The 25,340-nt window shown below is 39.0% G+C and overlaps 1 protein-coding gene across 1 annotated transcript in view; it reads right to left on the bottom strand.

Moving 5' to 3' along the window:
• Positions 1 to 25,340, bottom strand: part of LOC135223605 (uncharacterized) — a 910,537-nt gene that overhangs the window by 860,849 nt on the left and 24,348 nt on the right. Inside the window, exon 3 of the mRNA XM_064262183.1 lies at positions 23,120 to 25,163. The gene's annotated coding sequence lies outside the window, so the exon portion shown is untranslated. The remainder of the gene's footprint in view (positions 1 to 23,119; positions 25,164 to 25,340) is intronic.

Here is a 25,340-nt window from a genome sequence, read left to right as displayed (position 1 = left end):
TTTTTTATCAAGGAATGCCATTAAATAGTTTCTAACTTCCCTCTGGTGGCTAAAAGAATAATAAATGTAAATTAATTACAGGTTCTAGCGCCATTACCCTGTGATGAGGAACCCACAATAGAAAATAAGCGGATAAAAGGAACAACTTCTCTCGTATGAGTTTTGTATATTATCTTCTTTTTTATTATTGTCACATTTCATATATTATCACTATTGTAAGTACTGCTCTGCCAGCTTTCCAACTACATACACACACACACACACACACACACACACACATATATACATATATACATATATATATATATATATATATATATATATATATATATATATTATATATATATATTTATATATATATAGATATATATATATATATATATATATATATATATATGTATATATATTGTATATATGTGTATATGTGTGTGTGTGTGTGTGTGTATAGTTGGAAAGCTGGCAGAGCAGTACTTACAATAGTGAATAATATATATATATATATATATATATAATATATATATATATATATATATAATATATATATATATATATATATATATATATATATATATATATATATATATATATATATATATATTATATATAATATAATATTATATTATGATCTTCAGTCCAAAGTCCTGTAACATTTTACAAGTATATTTCTCTCCGTGAACAACAAAAAAGCTTGGAAATAAAGCCCAAAAATGTGACAATGGCTGCCTATTTTAAAACAACACGAAATAGGGTCACACACACCACACAGCATACGAACATCAGCGGTGAGCAAACCAGTTGTCTCATAAGAGAAGCTACTCCTGCCCACCATTGTCTTTCTTCCAGGTAAGAACGAAAAGGCCCCAAGTGTTTCTCCCTAAAAGACGAACGATCTGACAGTATGCAGATCATTCATCCCAGCCAACCAGAACGAACGACTCAACCCCGCTCCCCCCACCAACTTCCACGTATCAGCCGCCTAGGAGCACCTCTTACAATGTACAGGAGGCGGGAGATGAAAACTGCTTCCAACGGGAAAGAGTACGACTGGTCTTTCATCACAGCAGATGCGACAATGGCGTTGTTAGGAGCGGAATTCCTAACAGCACACAACCTACAGGTTGACATAGCAGCTAAACAGCTGATCCCAAGAACAGCATCAACATCATCTCCTCAAAGCCAAGCATACGTACCACAACCAAATCATCAGGTAAACGACATCAACAAATATGCCCCATCGCACCAGACACCCCACCACCAGAAATGAGGGAACTCCAACAAGAATACGAAGATCTATTCATGGACGACCACAAGCACAACTTAACCCTCTTACGCCGACTGGACGTATTTTACGTCGACATTTTTTGTCTCCCGTGTGCCGACTGGACGTATTTTACGTCGACTTACAAAAGTTTTTTTTAAAATTCGCGGAAAAATACTTATAGGCCTACCAGCCTAAAAATTTTGAATCAAGCGCCTTGGGGGATGCTGGGAGTTCACGGATCAAGGTGTTGTTTTGTTTACAATCGTTACGCAGGCGCGCAAGCGCGAATTTCTTTCTTGCCGCACTAAAATATGAAAATGTGCGCATTTTTATGTAGAATACAACAATAAAATACTCATGATTGTAGCTTTTATCAGTTTTGAGATATTTTCATATAAATAACGATAATTGCCAAAATTTCAACCTCGGTCAACTTGACTCTACCGAAATGGTCGAAAAACGCAATGTAAGCTAAAACGCTTATATTCTAGTAATATTCAATTATTTACCTTAATTTTGCAACTAATTGGAAGTCTCTAGCACAATATTTCGATTTATGGTGAATTTATGAAAAAACTTTTTCCTTACGTCCGCGCGGTAACTCTTCCGAAAAAAATCATACATGCGATTGCCATTATATAAAGTTTTATATATGGAAATGTGCGCAATTTCATGCACAATACAACTAAAAACAACCCATGGTTGTAGCTTTTATCAGTTTTGAGATATTTTCATATAAATAACGATAATTGCCAAAATTTCAACCTTCGGTCAACTTTGACTCTACCGAAATGGTCGAAAAACGCATTTGTAAGCTAAAACGCTTATATTCTAGTAATATTCAAGCATTTACCTTCATTTTGCAACAAATTGGAAGTCTCTAGCACAATATCTCGAAAAAAATAACATTTTCTTTACGTCCGCGCGGTAACTCTTCCGAAAAAATCATACGTGCGATTGTGGTAATGTTTGCACCATTTTAAATTAGCCGTTACATAAAGTTTTATATATGAAAATGTGCGCAATTTCACTTAGAATACAACAAAAAATAATTGAAGGTTGTAGCTTTTCTCATTTTTGAAATATTTGCATATAAATCACGATAAATAGAAAAAAAACCACGTTCGGTCAAATTTGACTCTACCGAAATGGTCGAAAAAAGCAACTGTAAGCTAAAACTCTTACAGTCTAGTAATATTCAGTCATTTATCTTCATCTTGAAACACATTCGATGTCTCTAGCAAAATATTCAGATTTATGGTGAATTTAAAGAAAAATCTTTCCTTCCCTCCGCGCGCGGATTCTCCGCCACAAATCTCCGAAATGCGTACGTACCATTCTCGGAATATTTGCTCCGTTTCATATTAGGCATTTCATAGAGTTTTATATATGAAAATGTGCGCAATTTCATGTAGAATAAAACGAAAAATATTTGAAGGTTGTAGCTTTTCTTATTTCCGAAATAATTGCATATAAAAAATATATATATAAAAAAATTCGACATTTGGTCAACTTTAACTCGTCAGATATGGTCGAAAACTGCAATTGTAAGCTAATACTCTTACAGTATAGTAATATTCAATCATTTGTCTTCATTTTGAAAGAAATTGGAAGTCTCTAGGACAATATTTAGATTTATGGTGAATTTTTGAAAAAAATATTAGTTTACGTTCGCTCGTTACGAATTCATGCATTATTTTGTGATAATATTTTCTCTGTGTTGCTTTTATCGTTTTACAATGTGTTATATACCAAAATGATCGCAATTTAGTGTACATTACAACGAAAAAAAAGTAACTTGTTACCTTTAACCGTTTTGCGCACAGAGCGATTTGAATACAATTATATATGAAATTTCGTTTTTGCGCTATCATATATCGCATTATTTATATATGATAATGATAATTCTTTTCATTTCTGATGGTTGCATACTAAACTTCAGCCAATGACAAAAAAAGGAGCCAAAACTGAACTCTTAATCTTGAAAACTAAGCGCGCTGTGATTTTTTGAAAATAATATTTTTTCCACTTCCGCGCTCACTCTGAAACACCTCCGGCACACGGGAGACAATTTTTTTTTACCGCGTAAGAGGGTTAATCAAACCAGCTAAACTTGTCATCCAGCATCAAACAGAAACCAAAGGTCCCCCAATGCTTTCATGATTCAGATGCCTGCCGGGCCCCCTCCCCACCCCCCCACAGAGAAGCTCGCCTACACCAAGCAGGTATTCAAGGAAATTGAAGAATTAGGAATATGCCGAAAAGCCCCCAGCATATAGGCATCACCGCTACAAATGGTAGCGAAGTCGATGGAACGTGGCACCCCTGCAGAGACTACTGATGGCTAAACATTAAAACAACACCAGACAGATATCCCCTACCAAATATAGCTGACATAACCAACTAGATGAATGGAGCAAAAATCTCCACTAAAACATATCTGCTAAAAGGGTATTTCTAGGTCCCAGCAGCAAAAGAAGATATCGAGAAGACCACAATCATCACCCACTTCGACACCACATTCAATTACAGCCGTTTCTGCCTCTGCAACTCAGGAACAACATTCCAAAGACTAATGGACAAACTGTTCGGTGACCTTCCATTCTGTGTGTTCTACATCGATGATATCCTAATATTCAGCCCTAACCTAAAACAGCATCTCAAAAACATTAAAAGAGTGCTACAGAGACTCAAAGAAAATGGACTCAAGAGTGTGAGATGAAAAGTGCAAATGGGCAAAAAAAAAAAAAAAAAAAAAAACTCTAGTTTCTGGGACAGCAAGTGAGCTCAGAAGGAATTAAAACCCTACCAGAAAAAAATGAAGGCAGTAAGATTTCCCAAACCCATCAACAGTGAAATCTGTGCAAAAATTTTCAGGCTTAATAAACTATTATAATCACTTCATACCTAGTATTGCTAAAATAATGAGCCCCATATAAGAATGTCTTAAAGGAAAAAATAAGAAACTAACTTGGACACAAAATCAAGTTAGTAAAGCATTTCTTTTAGCAAAACAAGCAATAACCTCTGCAACCATACTAATTTTTCCTGTACCCCATACGTTCCTCAAACTGACAACCAACACAAAAAATACAGTGATGGGCATCATACTTGAGCAAGACACTGATGATGGTCGTCACCCACTGGCCTTCAGCAAGAAGCTAATGGCAGTGGAACAGATATATTCAACATTTAACAAGGAGCTCCTCCCAGTCAACAAAGCATTCCATCACTTTCGCCACATGCTCGAGGGACAACAGTTCATGGTGCAGACGGACCATTAACAACTGGTGGACACCTTCACGAAGTTAGCAGACACATGGTCAGTGCAACAACAATGGCACCTGTCAGTGACAGTTGAACACCTGGACCATCAAGTACTGAAAGGGTTCAGCAAACACTGTGGTGGCTGCACTATCAAGAAACCTAACTTGGGATAGATATCCTGAGATAGTGAAAGCACAGAAGGATGACATGGACCTGCAGCAACTGCGACAGATCAACCCCGCCCTCATATGGAGCAACCTGCCAATCAACAGTGGAAAGACAATAATTGCCTGTGGAATGGATACCAGATGCCCTCGCCCCTACATGCCAGAAGGACTAAGAAGAGCCTTTTTTCCCACCTACAACCTGTCCCACTCTTAGGGCCGGTCAATTGCCCAAACCATAACAGAGCAGTACATTTGGTAGGAAATGAGAAAAGATGTGAAAAATTGAAAAAGAGAATACATTCCATGCCAGACATCAAAAAACTAAAAATAAAAAAAAAAACACTCATTGGGTGGGTCACTAGGCACAGCCCCCAGATCATAACCAGCAACAGAGGAACCAACTTTACATCCCATCTGGTGGAATGCCCTCTCAGACAGTCCGGAGACAAAGATAACACATACGAATGCCTACAACCCAGAAGCCAACTGCACTGTCAAGAGGCTGCACCAATCACTAAAAGTATTACTCACTACCAGATGCCAAGGCAGGAGCTGGGGAAGGAGCTACCATGGTTCCTAATGGGCCTAAGAACAATGCCACATGCAGCATTCAACACATCTCTGGCAGAAGTCCTATACAGCCAAAAGTTGACATTTCCAGCAGACATCTTCCAAGAACAAACAAGCCTGGCATCACACCACCCAACACTCAATAAGTAATAAAAAGGATAATGCCAGTGAAGACGACCTACCAAGCGACCAGAAAGGTGTATGTCCCCAACGATCTGTAGAATGTAAAATATGCATTCATGCAGGTAAATGCACACAGATGCCCTCTCCCTCCCTAGCCTACTCAAGACCATACCACATCATCCAGAGATGGCCCATGGCATACCAGATGACAGTAGACAACAGAGCAAAGTGGGTCTTCATTGACCGCCTGAAACCTGCGTACCTGCCCGACACCGACCTACAGCCAAAGGCTTCTCTGTGGGGAGGGGAAAGAGCTCTTTAGTGCCCACGTGTGGGCTTACACACCCCTAAAACCATGACCATCACTCTCCTGTGGCAAGAAACCGAGGAAAGAAAACACAGGAACAAAAGAAACAAAACTTCTCTCGTACAACACTTTGCATATATCTTTATTACTATTATTACTGTCACATTTTATGTATCATCACCATTGTATGTATTCCTCTTACAGCTTTCCAACTATATATACATATATATGATCTTCAGTCCAATGTCCTGTAACATTTTTCATGTATATTTATTTATCTCTCTGAAAAAACACAAATGGTTGTGCTTAATCCCTATTTCTACCTATCAGAAGTCAAAAGGTACATTGCAAGCTCACACAAGCCCTTAACCTGTGTGAATGTTTTGTAAATAATTTAGTGAGCTGTAGGCTCCGAATCTTATTCCTACCTCGCCTAACAAGGTAATACATACTTCTTTTTTAGGTCATTCCAAGATGAATTAAAGTGCAATGCCTGGTGTCTCCGAGCAATAAAATCATGCAAGGATGAGGTGCGACTGTTCCCAGCTTTATAGATATTCTCAAACTTCATGAAATTTCAACCACCATTGAATCTTCAACCACTTCCATGATGAAGCTAAAACAATAGACAGCTTTTCCGATTTTAAAACTGTCGTAGGTGATGAGGTTATCATGACCACCTCCTATTGACTTCAGGGTCTCGTAAAATAATTGTGTGACAGTATTGGGAAAATGACAGTTGATATTATACAATGTATTCCCATTAACAGTGATGTGCACACTATTCAAGTTATATGTGCCAAAGTACAAACTATTGGCCACGTAATTTCCTGAAAACATTTGCATACCAATAATAGCTGACGTAATCTTTTCAGGTATACAGGTGTTGAAAGGTTGATCTATTAAAATGGAATCCTCATTCTGCCTAATAACATATGTTTTATACAAAGTCTTATGAAATACATATTGTATAGGCCTAACAGCTAGAGCTGCGTTTAAAGCGGACATGGCGGTATAATGGGGGGTAACCTGATCAATCCACAACTTGGCTTTTTCTATATATTCAGATAATTTAAGTGAGCATCAGTGTGGCTGTCCATCAACCAATTGTTATTGGCCATTTCGAGCCTTATCCTCAAATCCACGGAATCCAACAAATACATGTCTATACTCTGTAGATCTATGAGAAGTGGAAAATATGTGTGAACTCCTCCCGTCTTAACAGAGCTCATCACCCGAGTTACCCACCTACTCATCTGGCCAAAAGAAGCAGCTGTATAGGTTTGTGCAACACCATGTGTGGCTTGAAAATCATCATGGAAAAACCCACTCTTACCAGAAGTTGGTAGTGCTCTGGTTTTCACGCTCTTGAGCATTTTTATATATGATTGATAGCTAAAAACAGGACACGATTCCACCAACTTTTCGTTCAAGAAGACAGAGATTGATTTAAAAAGCGTATTGCTTACACTTAACGAGTGCAACATGTGCATCATCCAGCAGCTGAGCACCGCCATTAAACACTGTGATGTATAATTCCAAAGCTTCACTCGACAAATCCAAGGAGCCCATGACACCGTTAATACGAAACTTGATAGAGTTATCACTAAGGTATTTGATTTATAGAATTGTTGCTAGGTGTGAAATCCAAAGTTTCCTTCAAATTAATCGAACTCTCTATAATCCTACGCTTGTTCACATTCAGGAATAATTCTGACATGCCCGCGATATATGAAGAGACGGGAACCTTGTTTCCTGTCCCTGGCACATTGGGAACCACACTCGCCATTTCACAAAATTGCAAGAGGGAGGGAATGAGTATGTGTGCACCAACATTATTGTTATATATACTTCTCGATTTAACCTGTCCATTCTTCTTTCACCTCTTCTTCCTCGTCTTCGTAGCCAACCGAGAAAGTACGTTTCACTCCACCCAACCTTTCCCTGTCGACCCTCCCACTACCGCTTAGAATGCATCTACCAGTATTTTGAGAGCTGTCATTCCGTGCCTTTTTAAAGATTCCCTCAGGAGCAGCTGACTGTTTACTACATCTGAAAGCACCGATCTACCAAACTCTTTAACTGAAGGTTTAGCACCATTGAAGAGGATAGGGAGTACCCTGCGTGCAATGCCGGCCATGGCTGAAAATACACCTCCCCCTCTTCTATGACTCAGATAGAAAACCAAAATGACTTCTAGACCCGCTCCCTTTCTTAAGGGTTCAGACAAGAATGTTTTAAATTCGACCTCCGAGGGTGGGGTGAAGATGACCCTCATACCTGTTAAAAAAAAAATTATGCAGAGCGCTCATTTCAGGGTTCTTAATTACACTAGCTCGCGAAAGTGAATAACATAAAGGTGGAAAAGAATGCAGGTTTTATACATACCTCCCTATCTGGGCCTTATATGAAGCACAAAGGTGATGCTTGAGTCGTTATTGAAATGAATGCGCCTTCCATTCTGGTTGGTGATGATGATTGAAATCTGTTCTAGAATGTTCATGTTCAGGGCTTTGTATATCGTATTGTGTATCCCCTTCCCTTTGCCTTTCTCCAATGTAAAACAATGCAATATATTTACTAGTTTCCCTCCAAAAACAGTCGGTTGAACAATATCGGTGTACACATACATATAATCTAAACCACGTCCTCTCCTCTCCATCACCGTGATTCGTGCTAAGCTCAAACCCCCTTCGAAACTATCGCACCCGCATGATTGGACAGATTCATCTCTGATAATTTTGCGATACACAGATAAAACTGCTCCCTTTGTAAGTTTATCACACCCGCAGGAATCAACAGGTCCACCTCTGATCATTTCATGATTCATCAATACGGCAGCCAAACATCCCCCTTTTTCTTTGCTACCCTGTTCTTCATTGTTCTGCAACCTACTTTCTTAACCGAATTGTGCCATGCTTCTATATCTCTTTCCATAGCGGTATTTCTCACCATCCATTCACCAATACCTCCATGTTCGATTAAATAATTATAACTGGGTATGTTGCTATCATCCGTCCTATTATTCGCTTGAAATTCTCTAGCCACATCTAAATGTTATATCAGTTAAGCGGGTAGGACAGGTCTCCTTCTTCATTCCATTAAATCACGCCTGAATTTTGCAGATGATTAACTAAGGCTGTTACATACGGTGTCTGATTATCTTTGAACAATATAGGAATAACACTAGTCAGGTCGGGATTTGCTCTTTTGCAGGTAACTTTGTGGTTGAGCACATTCAAAATTAGCGGCTCTACCTTCTTTGCATGGTCATCCCCAATGGGAGGTAAAGGAGGTGGAGACGTAAATGTTTAAGCATTTATGGGAAAATTCGCACTTCTCTGCATGTCAAGAGGAATGTATGCATCACTCGCACCTGTGTTCACCCTACCTCCCCCACTGCTGTCTTCAATGCCTGCATTGATGTTGTTAACATTTATTATTATTATTATTATTGTAGTCACTATTGACACCATGGTTATTAACGTTGTTGTTGTTGTTGTTATTGCCGATGCTGTTGCAAGTTTCCGGACCTTTTGTTAGCCTCTCATACATGATGGCCGGTATAACATAGAACTCCTTCATTTTTTATTTTCCTATTTAAAAAGACTTCCTATCAAACTGGCTGCTAAAGGAAGTAATAGAGACAGAATAGTGCCCCCTTTGCGACTCTTCAATATGTTTTTCTTCCCTGCTAACGTTAGCGTTTTCAAGGATACTTGACGGATTTCCCTCTGACACCTTCTGAGCTTTTTAATGAGGGTTGTTTCTGTGGTAAGATTACCAAGAAGAAAATTTCTAAATATTTAGGATATGGTAGTGATTAACGCTCTGCTTAATGTGGGAATTACTCTACTCCTCTCGGAGGGGGACAAACGCCGGCCGAACAACTGTCTACCCAAAGTTTCAATCTGCCCAATGTCACGGTTCTTCATGAGGATGTAATGAAAGCAATTGAGACTTAATTTACCCGAGTGGAACATGTTCTGGGTTATGAAAATCACTAATATGCCCGAATGCCGTCCTGCAGTGAATGCCTGAGTGAGGAATTTATTGTCACTGGCTTTGATAAAACTGTCGTCCAGTACAAATAATAGACCTTTTCCATCCTCCATTCCTCTTTCTGTGTAAACGAATGGGTTTAGCACCTCTTTGGATACTTTGAACAGCACTTATGGTGTGATGTCTTTCCAGAGGGGTTCACTCACCCCACAATATAAAATACAGTGAAAGTTGGCCTCATACATTTCAATTATGTTCTGACACAGGGTCGATTTTCCAATGTTGCTGAAACCTGCTATGATAATTCGTGCAGGAATGGCGTAAAGGTTTAAGATTTCTCCCTGGAAGGGACCTGTTTCCATGGTTGCAGTTAATACGCTACTGAGCAGATGCAGCGAATACCTGAGTGTTATATACATGTGAGAGTTATGGAGAAATTCATTTGACTGTGCAATGTTTTTATTCATCACAATTTGTGCGTTGATTTTATGCGTTATAATTTTTTACATACATTCACAATAATTTAAACTATAAATTCATAAATAAATTTGTATATACAGGCACAATTTTAGTGTGTGACACATCTACTCAGACCGAGCCGACTTTTCTTAGCAGGGGAAGGAAACATCAACTTTACCCAAAAATTTGCGAGGGCAATTATCAGACGCTGCTACTGCTGCTTAACCTCCAATTTGCTGTTCACTCTCAGTCTTTTGGAACAACCTTTTATCTTGGGGGAAGCAGTGTGAAGGAGTGGGGGGTTGAAAGTCATAAGGTTGGGCGGAGGCTTTGGATGTGCTTGCCACAAACGGTGGCGGTGGCGTCGGCGGGGGTGCCAGGTTCACCTCATCTTCTTCTTTGTCAACTCCTTCCGCTCCTCCTGCTCGTTCATTCACCGGGAAGTGAGGGTGACCGTAAGCGAGGGATTTATAAGGGGTGATGTGATACCTCTTATCTTCTAAGAGCATAGAGCTACCTTCCTCTATCGGGTGTGACACATCGTTCCTCCCACCACCTGCAAATTGTGAACCGTGGTGTACATGATCTCGTTATTCTCAATTACATCTTGGTATTGGCTATGACTGATTGTCTTTTGGCGACATCTTTGAATCCCCTTTAAAGTGTTACAACGACTGTTTTGCGTTTCATACAAATAAACTTTGGGTTTTACACCAATGAACTCTGTGATAAGTTTGACGCCTGTTTCAACTTTGCCGAGTCCGAGTTCCCCCTTGCGTGTATCGTCATACACTTCGTGAGTTTTGCTCAAATCCAAATACGGTTTAAGTACATCCTTCAATTTGTGTGTGAGGTTGTCAGTCTCCAGGGAGATCAAACTGTCAGTGTCAGTGTACAGGAGCTTAACTCTATCACCATACAGTTTTTGAAGGAAGTCATAACGGAACTTGTACATCATGTCCTTAGCCAGTCCTGTATGCTGAACCTGACATAGATCGTGGATTCTGCAGTGATTCACGATGTATCATTGATTGTTCAACCTTTCAAAGGACTCATATGTATGTTTGGACACATTTCTAAGTAGTGAGGGTTCATCGGTGGTGACAACTGTCCTGGTGGAATAGTTCAAAGGGTTTTTAATGGTCACGCCAAAAAGACCATTCATCAAGATTTTGAGGGTGTTCCTCTTGTCAGGGTCTGATTCTTTTACTCTCCTCTCCGCATTCTCTGTGATGTATTCCCTTAAATAAAATCCTTGTTTGAACTTGTAAGCTTTTCTTATAACATCGACTTCTAGACCAAGTCTTATTAATGTTTGCAATAGGGGAAGACAAATTAAGTGATTTTGCATTGGCAAGTGTGTGCCTACCAATTTGACATTTTTTTTAGGGACCTTCACATTAAACTTTTCCAATAGGCTTTTAGTGGAAGGGGATAGATCCTGGAGGGTTACGATCATCTGATGTATAGCTAGAGGGAACTCATCCGTCGTGAGAGCGACATCATCCCTAACCTTCTTAGTATCAAGGAGGATGAAATAACTGTGTTCTCCCTGCGAATTGATGGATGTGATATCGCTGGCAGTAAACCTCTCTAGTTCTGTGGTGGAGAGCTCCGTTATTTCATCCAAAGGCATGCCGTTGGACTAGACTGCAGAAACCGCCTCTGATGTTGTTAGCGATCAGGTGGTAAGGATCCCCATCGAAAATCAGGGGGAGGCGTGTTTGTGAAGTGTGGAGAAAAGTGTATAGTGAGAGGGAGGTAGACGTTAAATAGTAAACTGGGTCCAGTCCAAACTGTATAAGCGGCCTTCCTCCAAGCTAAGTAAACGTCCCCCAATAATCCCACGTCCATGAGAAGGCATAAAACGGTTTAATCCAGTAAGCTAAAACAGTTTACTGCATTCCACACTTTGCAGACATGTTCATATCCTTCACAGGGTATGTTTTCCCCTGTCAGTGAGGAACTGAAACACACTTTGGGAGGGATGCCAGGTTTTTGCAACACTTCGAAACCTGTGACGTAGTCGTAAGAGTAGTACTGTTTACCTGTGCTCAAAACTAGTTTGGTGCACTTGTCAGGATATAAGGATAACATCTGGTATGTGATTTCCAAAGATCCTTTCTGCTTGATGTGACCTGACACGAGACTGGAAAGCAATCCTCTGATCATGTGGGCACTGTCCATCAATCTGATGTCGCCAGTTTTAAGCGAATAAAATATACCTCCATCACGTTTAAAGATTTCTAAGTTATGCTTGGTAGCGCTTCTTTCAAGATGAGTGCTGCATCGTAAGACAAATTGTGTACTAACACTGGTAGGGCTCTGTCTGCATATTTCAAATTAAAATTGCACTTCCTGCATAATGCGCGCACACAGTTGTTCGTCGGTATGTAGTGCGTATGATGCCACACTTTGATAGTGTTATCAGTGAACTTAAATGTTGCAACTTTTGCAGTGTGTAGCCTGTTCAAACTGGCAGGTTGTTTCAGAGGTCATGCTGATTTTGTGTGCCACCATCGTCTCATGTATCCTGGCCCGGTCGTCAGATATTTTTACCAGAAAATCGTAGACACAACGTTCGCCTACACCTACTCTGTGCGTACAGTATTCATCGCTTCTGCCGTCGACGATTGCATAGCAATATGTGCACACTTTCTGCTTTGACACAACTCTCTGGCCTTCATCCGCGTCAGGTTGTCTGTTGTATGCTTCAAAATCTAAGAAGGGATGTGCGAGGTTTTATTCAGCGCTTTCGCTTTTTCAGTGTTTAAATTGGTCGGGCTCTGGGTATAGAACTGTGGTTCGGGTTGAACAACTTCGGGTGTGGGTGTCGCAAATGGTGGGGATATTAACCAAAGTTAGACAGTGATAACGCATGCCACCTGTGTATTCTCTCCTCATTGTCTTTACCCCATGGTAGAATGCCTTCACGAAGGCGAACATGTCTTAGATGAGTGCAAGGTGGTCATCCGTGATTAGCAGTAGAGTGACCAGTCGAGGACATGACATGTTACCCCCTTTCTAGCGAGATGCACAGTCCATCGTTTTTTCAGATGTTTTCCCATGACCAGTTCACACAATTTGTACACACAGATGTTAAGGTTGTTGTCTTTTTCCATGTCTTGAAGAGTCGCTGTTCAGAGGCATGTCGGGTGTGTGTTTAATGCTGATCTGATTTGTCCTTATCCAGTTTTTCACATTCCTGGTGAGGTTTTTACCTGGTGTGTTGCGGTTTTTCCTGAGTAGCACGTATGCTTCTAGCGCTGTAATGATGCAGTTGTACCCAGATTCGATGTTGACGACTTGGCTGCCGCCCCTGACTCTTGCAGGATATTCTTTAAAGTTTGTTATGTTCACCATTTCTCGCTGCGAGATGTTGATTTGTACACTGTATAGCGACGTGATGCGCAACCCAAACCCTCGCTTAATTTGAGCCTGTCTTCAAGGTTGCTCGCCATCTATTCAATAGCTTCATCTAGCGATTCATACACTGTGTCCACCAGTGTTAGCACAGATGGCGTATTAACGTAAAAAGAACCCGTTTCATGGGTGGTACCACTGCCACCCACCATTCTCTGCCTGATGATGATGATGCACAGGTATAATATGACAGAATTTATACCCCTCTCCCAGAGTGTTCACAAGACATCCTCGGCAAGCTGCGTTCTGTTAATTCTGAGCGCCGTTGTCACGTCAATGTGCGTTCCTACTTCAGTTGATAAAGTGATAGTACTCACAATTCGGTTGGCCTCCTCTCCTTCCCTGTCAAGCAGCGTCTGCTATTGTTTAGCGCCAACTACTTGACAGTGACCTCCTATCGTCAATGTTTTCCTTGCATTATCCCCATTCAGTAGAGCTGTTACAGCGTTCACAGTGGAATCTGCAAAAAATAGTAATAACAAGTAGAGAATTTACTAAAAATAAACTGGTTGTTTTATATATGTAAATGTGGTGGTGACGATGTGCATGTTTTTTGTGTCACATCTCAACAAACTTCTAAATAAAAAGAATTATTCTCACCATCCTGGGGAGAGGCATTTCCTGCTGCACCTTCTGTTAAGGATCGTCCCGGGTCGGGTCTGTTCCCACCCCTGTTCGCTCCTTTTCTTTCTACATTGACAACAGACTCTGCAGTCCTCTGGCTAGTCCGAGCCTTTGGTGCCACATATATGCCACGGCAAAGGAATTTCAATGGAGCTGTCACTGTTGCTGGTGGAATTACCCATGTCTGCTTGTGGAGATGTTGAGTAGAAGAGCAGCCTGTTGGCAAAATGATGTGGGTCTTGCTGCTGCTGTTAGTTTATATACAGGCAGTAGCAATCGTAAATGTCTTTTCACAGCGGGTCTCAGGGAGTAACTCATATCAGCAAAACCTGCCAAATTACCTGTGCATGTGTGTGCAGGTGGTTACACTCGTCTTTTACCGCCCTCATAAGAGGTTTTGCTAAAGCAGTATATTGTGTGTGTGTGTGTATATGTCACTGGACATGAAGACGGATTGTCTAGCTGTGATAGTCGCATCGTGTTGCGTGGCTCATGTGAATGCGCACCGTTGCTATATGGCATGTTGTACACCTGGCAGTGAGTCACAGAGAAAGGGTAACTGTTGTGGGTGCTTATCACCTGCTTGTCTGAATTTGAATGGACTTTAGAAATCTTTTCGCAATCATACTATTATGTGATATAACATGTTGTGCTGGCAGTGAGTCACAGAGAAACGGCGACTGTTGTGGGTGTTTATCACCTGCTTGTCTGAATTTGAATGGACTTTAGAAATCTTTTTGCATTCATACTATCATGTGATATGACATGTTGCGCACCTAGCAGTTTGTCATGAAGAAAGTCAGGTTAAGGGAGTTCTAATTTATTCTATTCATATTCATATCTTTTCATATACTCACTCACGTGGGTTAAGGGACTTAGAATTTGTTGCTCATCTTCATATTTTTCATATACTAATGTGGGCTAGGTTAGATTAGGTTAGGTCGGGTTAAGGGATTTAGAGTTTTTTCCCTCATATTCATGTGAAATGGCAGTTTTTCGTCCGAAGGGTATATCTTGAGCCAAAATGGGGTTGGTTATTTCACGTGGGTTGGGTTAGGTTAGGTTTGGTTATGGGACTTAGAATTTTTTTTACTTGGTGGGTTAGGTTAGGTTAGGTTAGGTTAAGCGACTTAGAGAATTTTTTCACTCATATTCATATTTATGTGAAATGGTGGTTTTTTCATCCGTATGGTATATCTTGAGCCAAAATGGGGTTGGGTATTTTAAAGGGGTCGTGAAATGGTGGTTTTTTCATCCGTAGAGAATATCTTGAGCCAAAATGGGGTTGAGTATTTTCAAAGGGTTAAGCGAAACCACGGTTCTCCTAATTGAAGAGTTATTCATGAGCCATTTTGAGATTCTTTTCTGAACTAGAGTGAAATATTTGGTGGTTTCCCGATGTAGTCGTTAATGGTCAATGTACAAGAGGTTAAGATAAAGGCAAGCTTATGGGGTTTATCGCCTGTGAGCCGAATTGGGGGTCGGGTGTTGAGGTTAAGCCGAAATGGGGTCTCTTTCCCTACTTATACAAGATTGCTTGACAGAAAACTACATGCCACAGTTTGTTTTTTTTTTTTTATTAGAGATCCCGTTATCGAATCAGCAGTATGACATTGGGTCCTCCAACAAGATCACATGATCGTTTGTTTCATTTCCAGGCAATTTTCATTTCTTTGTTCACAAGTGTTACATACTTCGGGTTTTCAGGTGACTTTAATACAATTATTACCCAATTGCTTTCTGGTCTGGCCTGTCTATAAGCTGTTGCATGCAATGACATTAAATTCCAATAGTTATTCCAACCAATATGTCTAGCTCATAGCATGCCCCATTTCTCTTTTTGCATGACCTATGCTATTGTACCCAAAATTTGCGTTATTTATTGCCACTTGCTCAAGTTTAAAGTCTTATCATTTTTTTATTAGATTTGTGAGATTTAAGTTACAATTAACATTTTGAAATGGCAGAGCATAAACAACGTTCAGGGACTGATCAATTAATTTATTAAAACTTGAAGAATACGTACACATTATCAATGACAGGCCAACACTGTATAGGTTTTGGGCAGACATGTAACATAGGATGACACATTTAGTCCTTAAATGCCAAAACAATATGTTACCACTTTATATCTTTTCCACCTTCCATACTAGTTGTGGGTTCATTTCTAAGATCTAAATTTCTGTAAATTCTTACAGGTTTTCCTTCAAAATTATCTCTCCCATGCCTAAAGTTCATGTGGGGTCTGATCTCTCTCAGCATTTCATTATCATTAACCTACATCAACCTCATTGTCAGGGCATAGGTCTTTGGTTTTGCATGAATGAGATTTTTCCTTTTCCAAATTGAGATATCCCACCATTCTTTGTGCTTATCTTCTCCAGGAGGTATATACTGAATTTATAATAGTTATATTTCTCCTCTTCTACTAACAGCCAAATAGAAGGTTTGGGAGTCATTGCTGGAAAGTTCTTCTTTTGGTCCTGATGTTTAACTAAAACCAATTCAGAAGACAAATAGACATCCACAATTTGTGGAGTTTTGTTAGTCAGGTCCTCTTACAGCAGATTAGCATATTTGTACTGCCTCAATTTTGCAACTAGCTTTAAATGCATCTTCATGCTTCTTAAAAATAACCGAAGCTTCCTACCTCAATTCTATTTCACGACCGAAGCTTCCTACCTCGTTGATTTGTTCTTGGGGGTGTCATTTGGACACTTTTGCAGAGCTAATTTTAGAGAATGGGCTGTGGCTATCAGGTGGAGGATCAATTGGTGGATAAGAGGAAAAGGGGAAAAAAAGAGAACGATCTGGAGCTTTAGCTACTAACTCAGAATTAATTTTTCCTTTAGTTGTAGTCACTTTGAAACAACTATTAGGTGTGCATGAGAAAAAACACTATTGGCCTCCCAAGACCCTGGGAGGAAAAGTTTGTACCCAAAGGACCAGAAATGCCCAAAAATGCAGGACCTCAGAACCAAGCTAAGGACTGTGACAACACAGCATATGTTGTCCTCTTTGAGTTTTGTCCCATTCAGAATGGGACCAGTGTAGTCAACCTGCATGTGCACTGGAAAAGAAGAAAAGAGTCAGTAACTCACCATATCCTCAACATTACATAACCAGCAGCCATTTAGCTTTTGGCCCTTGCAGTATATCCCACCACCAGCTAATTTTAGACACACTGCCAAAGCACCACCTAGATACTAAAGCCTCTCTGAAAAGCATGAAAGCTGGGAAGTGTAGATTAAGGTAACTAATAATGAAGGCTAGGGTTAGGTGGGTTCTTAATGATGATAGGGTGGGAGAACACCTATATTTACTGCCTACCCTCAATCACGGCATTACATTCAAGGTACAGCCATTAACCTTAATCAATGCCACTCACAAGTCATCAACAAAAGAAGAGGGAAACAGGAATATTTAATGGAGGAGTGAAGAAGATAAAGTTCCTAAGACTTAATTGAACCTACAGAAGAGATAATAGGCACAAAAGTGCATACAGTACCTGCAGCAAATCCCTTATCTTTAGCATAAATAAAGCTTGCTCTTTGTGATCATGCAGTAATCTTTGACTTTATGGCTAAAAGGCAGTCTCAAATGGCACCATTAGTTTACACTTACCCTCTATGACTCCTCAAAGGTCACCCTCCACCAATGCTAACATCTTGGCAAAATGTTCCAGCCCACACATGAAACTGCAGTATAAAGCACCTAGATGGAACAATTTTTAGAGTAAAGTTCAATGACCCACTACCTCTAGGTGCAGTTGAAAGCCATGACAAGCATCTGTTTCATCCAAGCCACTTGGACATACATACCAGCCTTGAGGCTATCCAAGACTACCATTCCAACCTTCATGGGAAAAAAAAGGTGGTCTGGACTACCTTTTGGTCCATTTATAGAGCCAGATACCATCAAATTTCCCATTGTTACCCCTGTCTACACAACAATGACCAAGGCACCATGTCAGGAATGGCCAATAGTTACTAAAGTTACTAAATCAAAATAATCCTACCAAAAGAGGTACACAGAGGCTTATCAATTACAATGAAACTGACATTAGCAACTGCTTGAGTGCAATACCCAGGCCATAATCCAAGGGAACAGAATGATTTTCAATTTGTGGCACACCCTGGTCTCACAGATTATAAGTGCCACCAAAACTCCTTCAGATTTAGCAATAGAAGGTATTTGCTGATTACTCTTATTGTTTAGATAATGTATGATATGTCCTGCTGACAATGCCACTGATTATTTGTGTAGTCTTCCTATGTAAGCTAAGGTAATGATAAGTCTTAAGTTAGTTGTATCAGGTATGAGAATTAGGTTCACTTGGTTACTACCAGCAGTTGCCTTGGCAAACAACATAATTAAACATTGTTGGTAAATAACATTTACTGATAAAACAGTTAGTACTGGCTGGCCTTAATCTCCATGCTAATTATCTGTATTGGTACCCAAAACATTGGGGACCAATACAGATAAATACTGCAAAGTATTCCCTAGCTTACCTAGGAGATTTCACCTGCACCACAACCCCCACCTCATCCCAATTTTTTGCAAGGTGGGGCAGGTCGAGAAAGTTCATCTTTTTCATCCTTTTGTATCTTTTTGTTCATTTTAATACCAGCCAGTATTCCAATACCAGTTAATTTCAATGGAAAATGGGAAAAGCAACAATATTCCAATACCAGTTAATTACAATGAAAAATGAGAAAAGCAATAATGTGGACTGTAAAATAGGCATATGGCTATTATTTGTCTAATATCTTCTCATTAAATACAGAACGTGTTGTGACCAAATGGAGAACTGTGAGCCTTAGGGCAGCAATGCTGCCAAACAGGCCTTCAAGAACTTGGACACAAATGAAACTTATAGGATCTGTCCCCCCTCCCCCTGCCCCCAACTGTATGACGAAGTTTTGAATAATCAAAGTAAAAGGATGATGAAAATATCGTTAATTTATTGTCTTTAATTTTCTTGATTACAAACTTGATAAATTTATGGCTTTCCCTCCGGTTTTGCATTTTGGTACATTATAATATAAGGCATTTATCATTTCCTTTCCCATGTATTTGTCAAGTTAATTATTGGGAATATTAGTGTAAATTGAAATATACCTATTAGTCTGGGTATCAGACCATGCCTATAAGCTGTTTTTAAAAACAGTAATTAAAAATCACTGTTCACTGATCCTTCCCTCTAAAAAAGTTGACTAGAAGCTGAAAATATTGTAGTAAACCTCAGTCGTACTCAGTGAATTAAATTTCTTGGTATCTCAAATTCTTAATAATCACAGATTGAAGTCATAACAGACTGAAGTACAATGGTGTTAAAACTTTATTTAAAGGTTGATTAAAAAAAATCATATTTAGTAAATGATGCATAACTGTAGACAATCGGTCATGAACTGGATATAAGCGGTTTCTTGAGGTAAGAGTTCGTAAGTGATCTGATACTGACTAAAGAAAAAATTTGAGGAGATTTTTCCAGATAATTCCCACTACATTTATCAATTTTTCCAAGACAGAAGTCCCTCATACTTATTCATTTTATACATCTTTCATAACATTTACTCTGGCACGTAGAAATCTAATTTCCTATTTCCTGAAGTTTTTTCTTGCCAGTTGTCAAGAGGCAAGTTTGCCTTTATTTAAATGGGATGGATGGTGTTTTCATATACTTAGAAACCTGTTAATCTTCAAATATACCTTTAACCATATTTCATAGAAGTGCTGTCACTGCCACGTGGTACTGTTACAATCAGTTCTAAATAACAAGTGCTGTGATGCCTTCGTCTATGTCACCGATGCCTTCCACGTGGATGTATGCAAAGAAGAGTAATGTACAAACCCTACCCCTGGATTGGATATCGTACTAAAGTAACACCACTGACATCATTCCCTGACCTTCACTGCATAGTCATTAACATAAGACCTTCATCGTCCAAGGTCTCTATTTCCCTACTCTGTTGGGTCTTATGTATCATTACTACCACTGAATACGAAACTAGCTACTTCTTATTCCGTTGGTTTTCCACTGTATAGGCAGAGATGTAACCTGACACTATTGTTGAGAGATAGCGTGGGTTGTTAAGGATGTGATTTATTAGTTTGTTACATCTAACTACACATAGTTAAGATGTTTTTTGTCATATTCATGGGTTGGCTTTATTTTCATTACTGTGAAAATTTGTAACTTTATGGTAGATGCATAATACAAAGGGAATTACATAAAGGTATATCAAATATGCATATAAACAAGAAATTGTCACTCATTGTCCAGAAAATATTTCGCATGATAAACTTTCTCTTTCATTTTGGAGTAGGGTAGCGGTTGTTTTCATTCTCTTTCATTTTGGAATAGGGTAGCGGTTGTGGCAGTCTTAGCGAAAACAGGCTTGGTTGATTAAATGACCGGATGACAGTGACGGAACGGGGAATCACGCATGAACAAATTCTACAACAGTAATATTAAACATGATTTTTTTGGGAGAGTCAACTGTGGTGCCTGAGGTCCATCAACTGTGTCAAGGGGTCATGAGATCCAAGAGTACAAGTATATATACAAATAAGGGTTTTTATTTTAATTTCCTTTTATATTATTAACTGAAAAAAGCCTGTCAGGAAATGTCAATGAGAGACCATTACCCTTTCATTCAGTCCATCCCTCCACCAATGACAAAAAACTCCCAAATGTTCACTCCTTACCTTACTCTGGTGGGCTGGCACCAACATGATTAGTGTCTCAAGTGTAAGCAATCCCACTTGATGGGACAAAGAACATTACGAAAACACAATCATCCCTTCTCTTATCGTCTTCATGGGCAAACCTGAAGGAAAACTGAGATTCCTCTTCCCTGAATCAACCAAACCCTGGAATCCAAAGGCTAGTTCTAAGGAATAGTCCCACCCTTGAGATACCATGTTGATAACTTAGGTCCAAACAGTATCGGGTGGTTGACAAGGCCACCATAGCTCCCACAATTGGCTTTAAAGATGAACCATAATCCAAGAAAAGTCATCCCTTTTCAACATTCCACACAGTGAAAATGTGATGATAGAGATGTTTGAAAGATAAATGAAGAGAACTGACAGAAAATGAGAGAATTATAAAGATTTTAAATGGAGGAACACCACACAGTAGCACTATGAAACAACTGTTAGGACAGGGTGGAAAGTAAGATGTAAGAAAGGGAATATGAATGGAGGTACAGGAAAAGGAATGAAAGGGATTGCAGCTAAGGGTGAAAGGGCACTAAAAAAACTTTAAATAATGCCTACAATGCACTGCATGAGGTGCACTGATGGCATTCCCCTCTTATAGGAGGATCCACAAAATGACCAGTCTTCAAAAACCATCAAAAACTTATGGCGGATCCTCCAAATCAATAAACCCGATCATTATCTGCTGCACTGATCCTAGCATTATTAGGTCCCCTTCTGCAAGAAGCGTAGTGATAGATGGCATCTCAGCATATTACATGCCTAATTTTATCAAGAGCTGTCAAGCTGACTTTGAACTAAGTCAAGTGAATGTGTCCTAATTTCATCAAGCTTTGCCAAGCTGACTTTGAACTAAATAAAATGGGGTGCAAAGTCTGCAATGTGGTAGACTACAGGGATAGCTTTATTCCATTCCACGAGGTTAGAAATGTTTAAATAATAAAAAAATTATTATAAATTGCAAAGTCAGCAGAAATCCTATTTTAAGGGGGAAATGGAGTCTTGAGCATGCTCAAAAAAATTATGCCAATAAGATAGCCAAGTAGTTGTGCCATAACTGCTAAGGACCCAGGTAACAAAATCAGTCCTTGGCTCCATTTTAGAAGGGCAAAATTGAGTCAAAGACGACAACAAAGCAATTATCAAAGGCAGATACTACTAACATCCCCTTCAAGTGAGTGTCTGCTGACATCAAAGATTGACTTCACCACAGGATATTGTCAGTTGGCTGTTAGAGAAAGTGAAATTGAGATTATTGTACCTGATAAATGGACTACTGAATTCTTGAACATAATCTCTGGATTGGTTAATGCCAAAGGAGCACAAAAGTCCCCTGCAGGTCTTGACCACTTGGAAAGCTATGATTTTTTATCGGTCCACATCTATGTCAAAACACCTGATCATCCTGAGAGAACTACTACCTTGCATAAGGAATATCAGTCAAACAGTTAGGCCCTGTATGTAAATGTATCCTTTCCACTGACAAGCTGGATTTCACAAAGGACTGTAACATTTTATCTATCAGAGAAGTGTCTACATGTGAAAGTGAAAATGGATGGAGAGATGGTTGAGCCAACTCCCCTTCAAAGAAGTAAAGTACAGATGCTGGAAACATGTAAGAGAAAAAAGTTTGATACTATCGAGATTTAAGTATTTTTGAAGATGGACAGTTTTGACATAATTTGATCACATGGAGAATATGGACGATGATAGGTTAGTAAACGTGTATAACACTGCAGGTTTTAGAAGGAAGGATGATAAAGGGCATTAAAAAAGAAAAGGCTTGTTAAATGAGCTGGAAAAGCTGTTGCAACAAAAACCTTAATATCCATAACCCACAAGTGCTGCTAATGAGCTTATAGTACAGGTGTCTGAAGTAGTAAAATTTGGGGAGGATTTCTGCAAAGGAGGTTCATCCTTTATTCAGTTATTAATGGAGCCATTCTGTACTAAGATGAACGGCTTACATGCCAAATTCAAGCAATGGTAAAATTTCTCCAAATAATTCTATTAATTTTCACGACAACTTTGACAAGTTTGTGAACATAGCTATAAGAAGCATAAAAGCATACAACTGTAGATGATTACATCATCTACATCCCAATTTCAAAATCCAAAATAAAATTATTACCCTTCTAAGTATAATAAGGATTTATACAGACAACGAAAACTAACCAAGATACATACCCCTATGAATTAACAAAGTTGTGTTGACTGCTCGTCTACTTGGAATCACTTTGTAATAGTGGATGATTGCATACTTCTTACATCGCACGACTTCAATAGTGGCAAACCTGAAAGACACACTAGAAGGGTAACTATTAGTTGCATAAAGATGACTAATTTGTTCACCCTACCCAACACATCTTGATATAAATATGGTAGAGGAAAGCCCACAAAAGTTTTACTAAATATTCCTAAAGCATATGACCAACAAACAAGAACTCTCCATGAATCGCATTCCTGACTTGATGTTTAATGAAAAAGAATAAAGTGATCTAATATAAACTTTACAAAATGGAATTTTATGTAAAAAAAAAAAAAATTATCTGATCATTATGTACATATATAAATTCCATACTACATTTTTTTACACTTTACTTGAAAAGTCTTAATCGTACTCGCCTTAGTAAGACTATCCCGTCGTGTACAGCTTCATGCTTCGGCAAATGCGTTGCTTCTCTTGACTGACGCACGCGGTGACGCAGGCGTAAGAGACCCTCGTAGCTGAGACACTAGATCAACTTCAAACGTAATGCCATCATAGAAGCAGAGGCGGCCCACTGGCGAGGTTCAACGCCGAATCAATCACGTCAGAGCGAATTTGAGCGTTAGGCATAAACTAAAATCGCTTGTTTTGCCCGTTAGAGCAGAAACAAAAATTCCTCGTGTATTTCAATAACGTATAATGAAATCCAAGAAGAGTTTTTGTTTTAAAAAGTTTACCGCAGTTGTTGTCGCGAAATGACTGCCTTTGTCTGGTCTTTAAACGGCGCCGGTATGTTGAAATAAGTATCATTATAATCCTCATACCTTTAGAGAATCCGTATAGATGATCCTATGGGCGACTGTGGGTTATCTAGAACGATTTTATACTGCAACGGAAACAGTGTACTGTATAAAATCAAATGTCATTCAGCATAACTTTCCATGGTGATTCACACGTGCAAGCAGTTAAAATGTATTTAACAAACCTTTAGCATATTACTGATCTGGGTATTCGCTAATTGCTCGAACATATTTCGATATTTTAGCTAGGTTAGCAAAAGGCTATTTTTGTGAAACAGTTACTGCTACTTCTTATAACTTATAAAAACAGTCAAATAACTTTATGTTCCACCCTTTAAATGTGCTCGATATCGTTCTAGATAACCCTTTATACCATAAACTATTGGAGCCATAAATTGTATAAATTAAAGACAATGATGAACATAATATTGGAATGGGTCATTACATGTTTACTTAGGCGAATATAAATTTTGGTTTACATTGCAAACATATTCAAAAAAACAATACATGAAAATACTGCACAGGCAATAATACAAAAATAAAAAGCAGAATAAAAATATTTCAAATAGAAATAAACGAACACTGGTTCAAATACATCAGCATATAAAAATACATAAAAATGCAACAACGCCCCTCAAAGAAAAACCGATCATTTCCCAACTTGGCATTCACACAAAATATACGAGACCTCTTTAAAAAAGAAATCCAAATCTATAAACAAGAAAAATATCAGCGCATCGCATCAGCATAGCAACTACCGATTCAGTCATGCATCTTTTCAAAGGATAAGACACCAGAATCGTAAAGGCTCGATTCAGCCATTTTCTCTTTCAAGTGGATAAGACGCAAGAATCACGACTGTCCAATTTGTCACGTACCTTCCCAGTAGAAAGTACACAAGCATGGTAACTACCCAATCACATATGTATCTTTCCAGTGTATAATACACAGTCATTTCAAACCATCCAGTTCATGCATTTCTCCAACGGATAATACAGCAAGTGGGAAATACCCAAACAATGGTCTAGTTAAAACACCAGTGTAGTTAACTACCCCAGTAAGTCACAAACCTGTATATACTACACCAGCACATTCATTAGCTATCTTCTCTGGGGTTACCAACCCTCTCTAATTACATGTTCACATATAACAACATTACAGCACAGAAAATAATGCAGGCTCCAATAGCTTAGTGGTATAAAACTTACCTGTTGAAGACTATCTGAAACAACAAAATCAACATTAATATAGAATTTTATTATAAAACTTCTAGGGATTGCACTATAAACTGCTCTTCCTTCTGCTCGTTCCAAAAAAAATGTATGAGCCAATATTTTTCAAGAGAAAATACTCTTCTACAACCCTAAGTAGACTAAAACTGGGCAATGATGGGGAGAAA

Source organism: Macrobrachium nipponense, chromosome 10 (genome assembly GCF_015104395.2).
Source record: "Macrobrachium nipponense isolate FS-2020 chromosome 10, ASM1510439v2, whole genome shotgun sequence".
NCBI classification, from domain to species: Eukaryota; Metazoa; Arthropoda; class Malacostraca; order Decapoda; family Palaemonidae; genus Macrobrachium; species Macrobrachium nipponense.
This window is presented reverse-complemented; position numbering and strand designations above follow the sequence as displayed.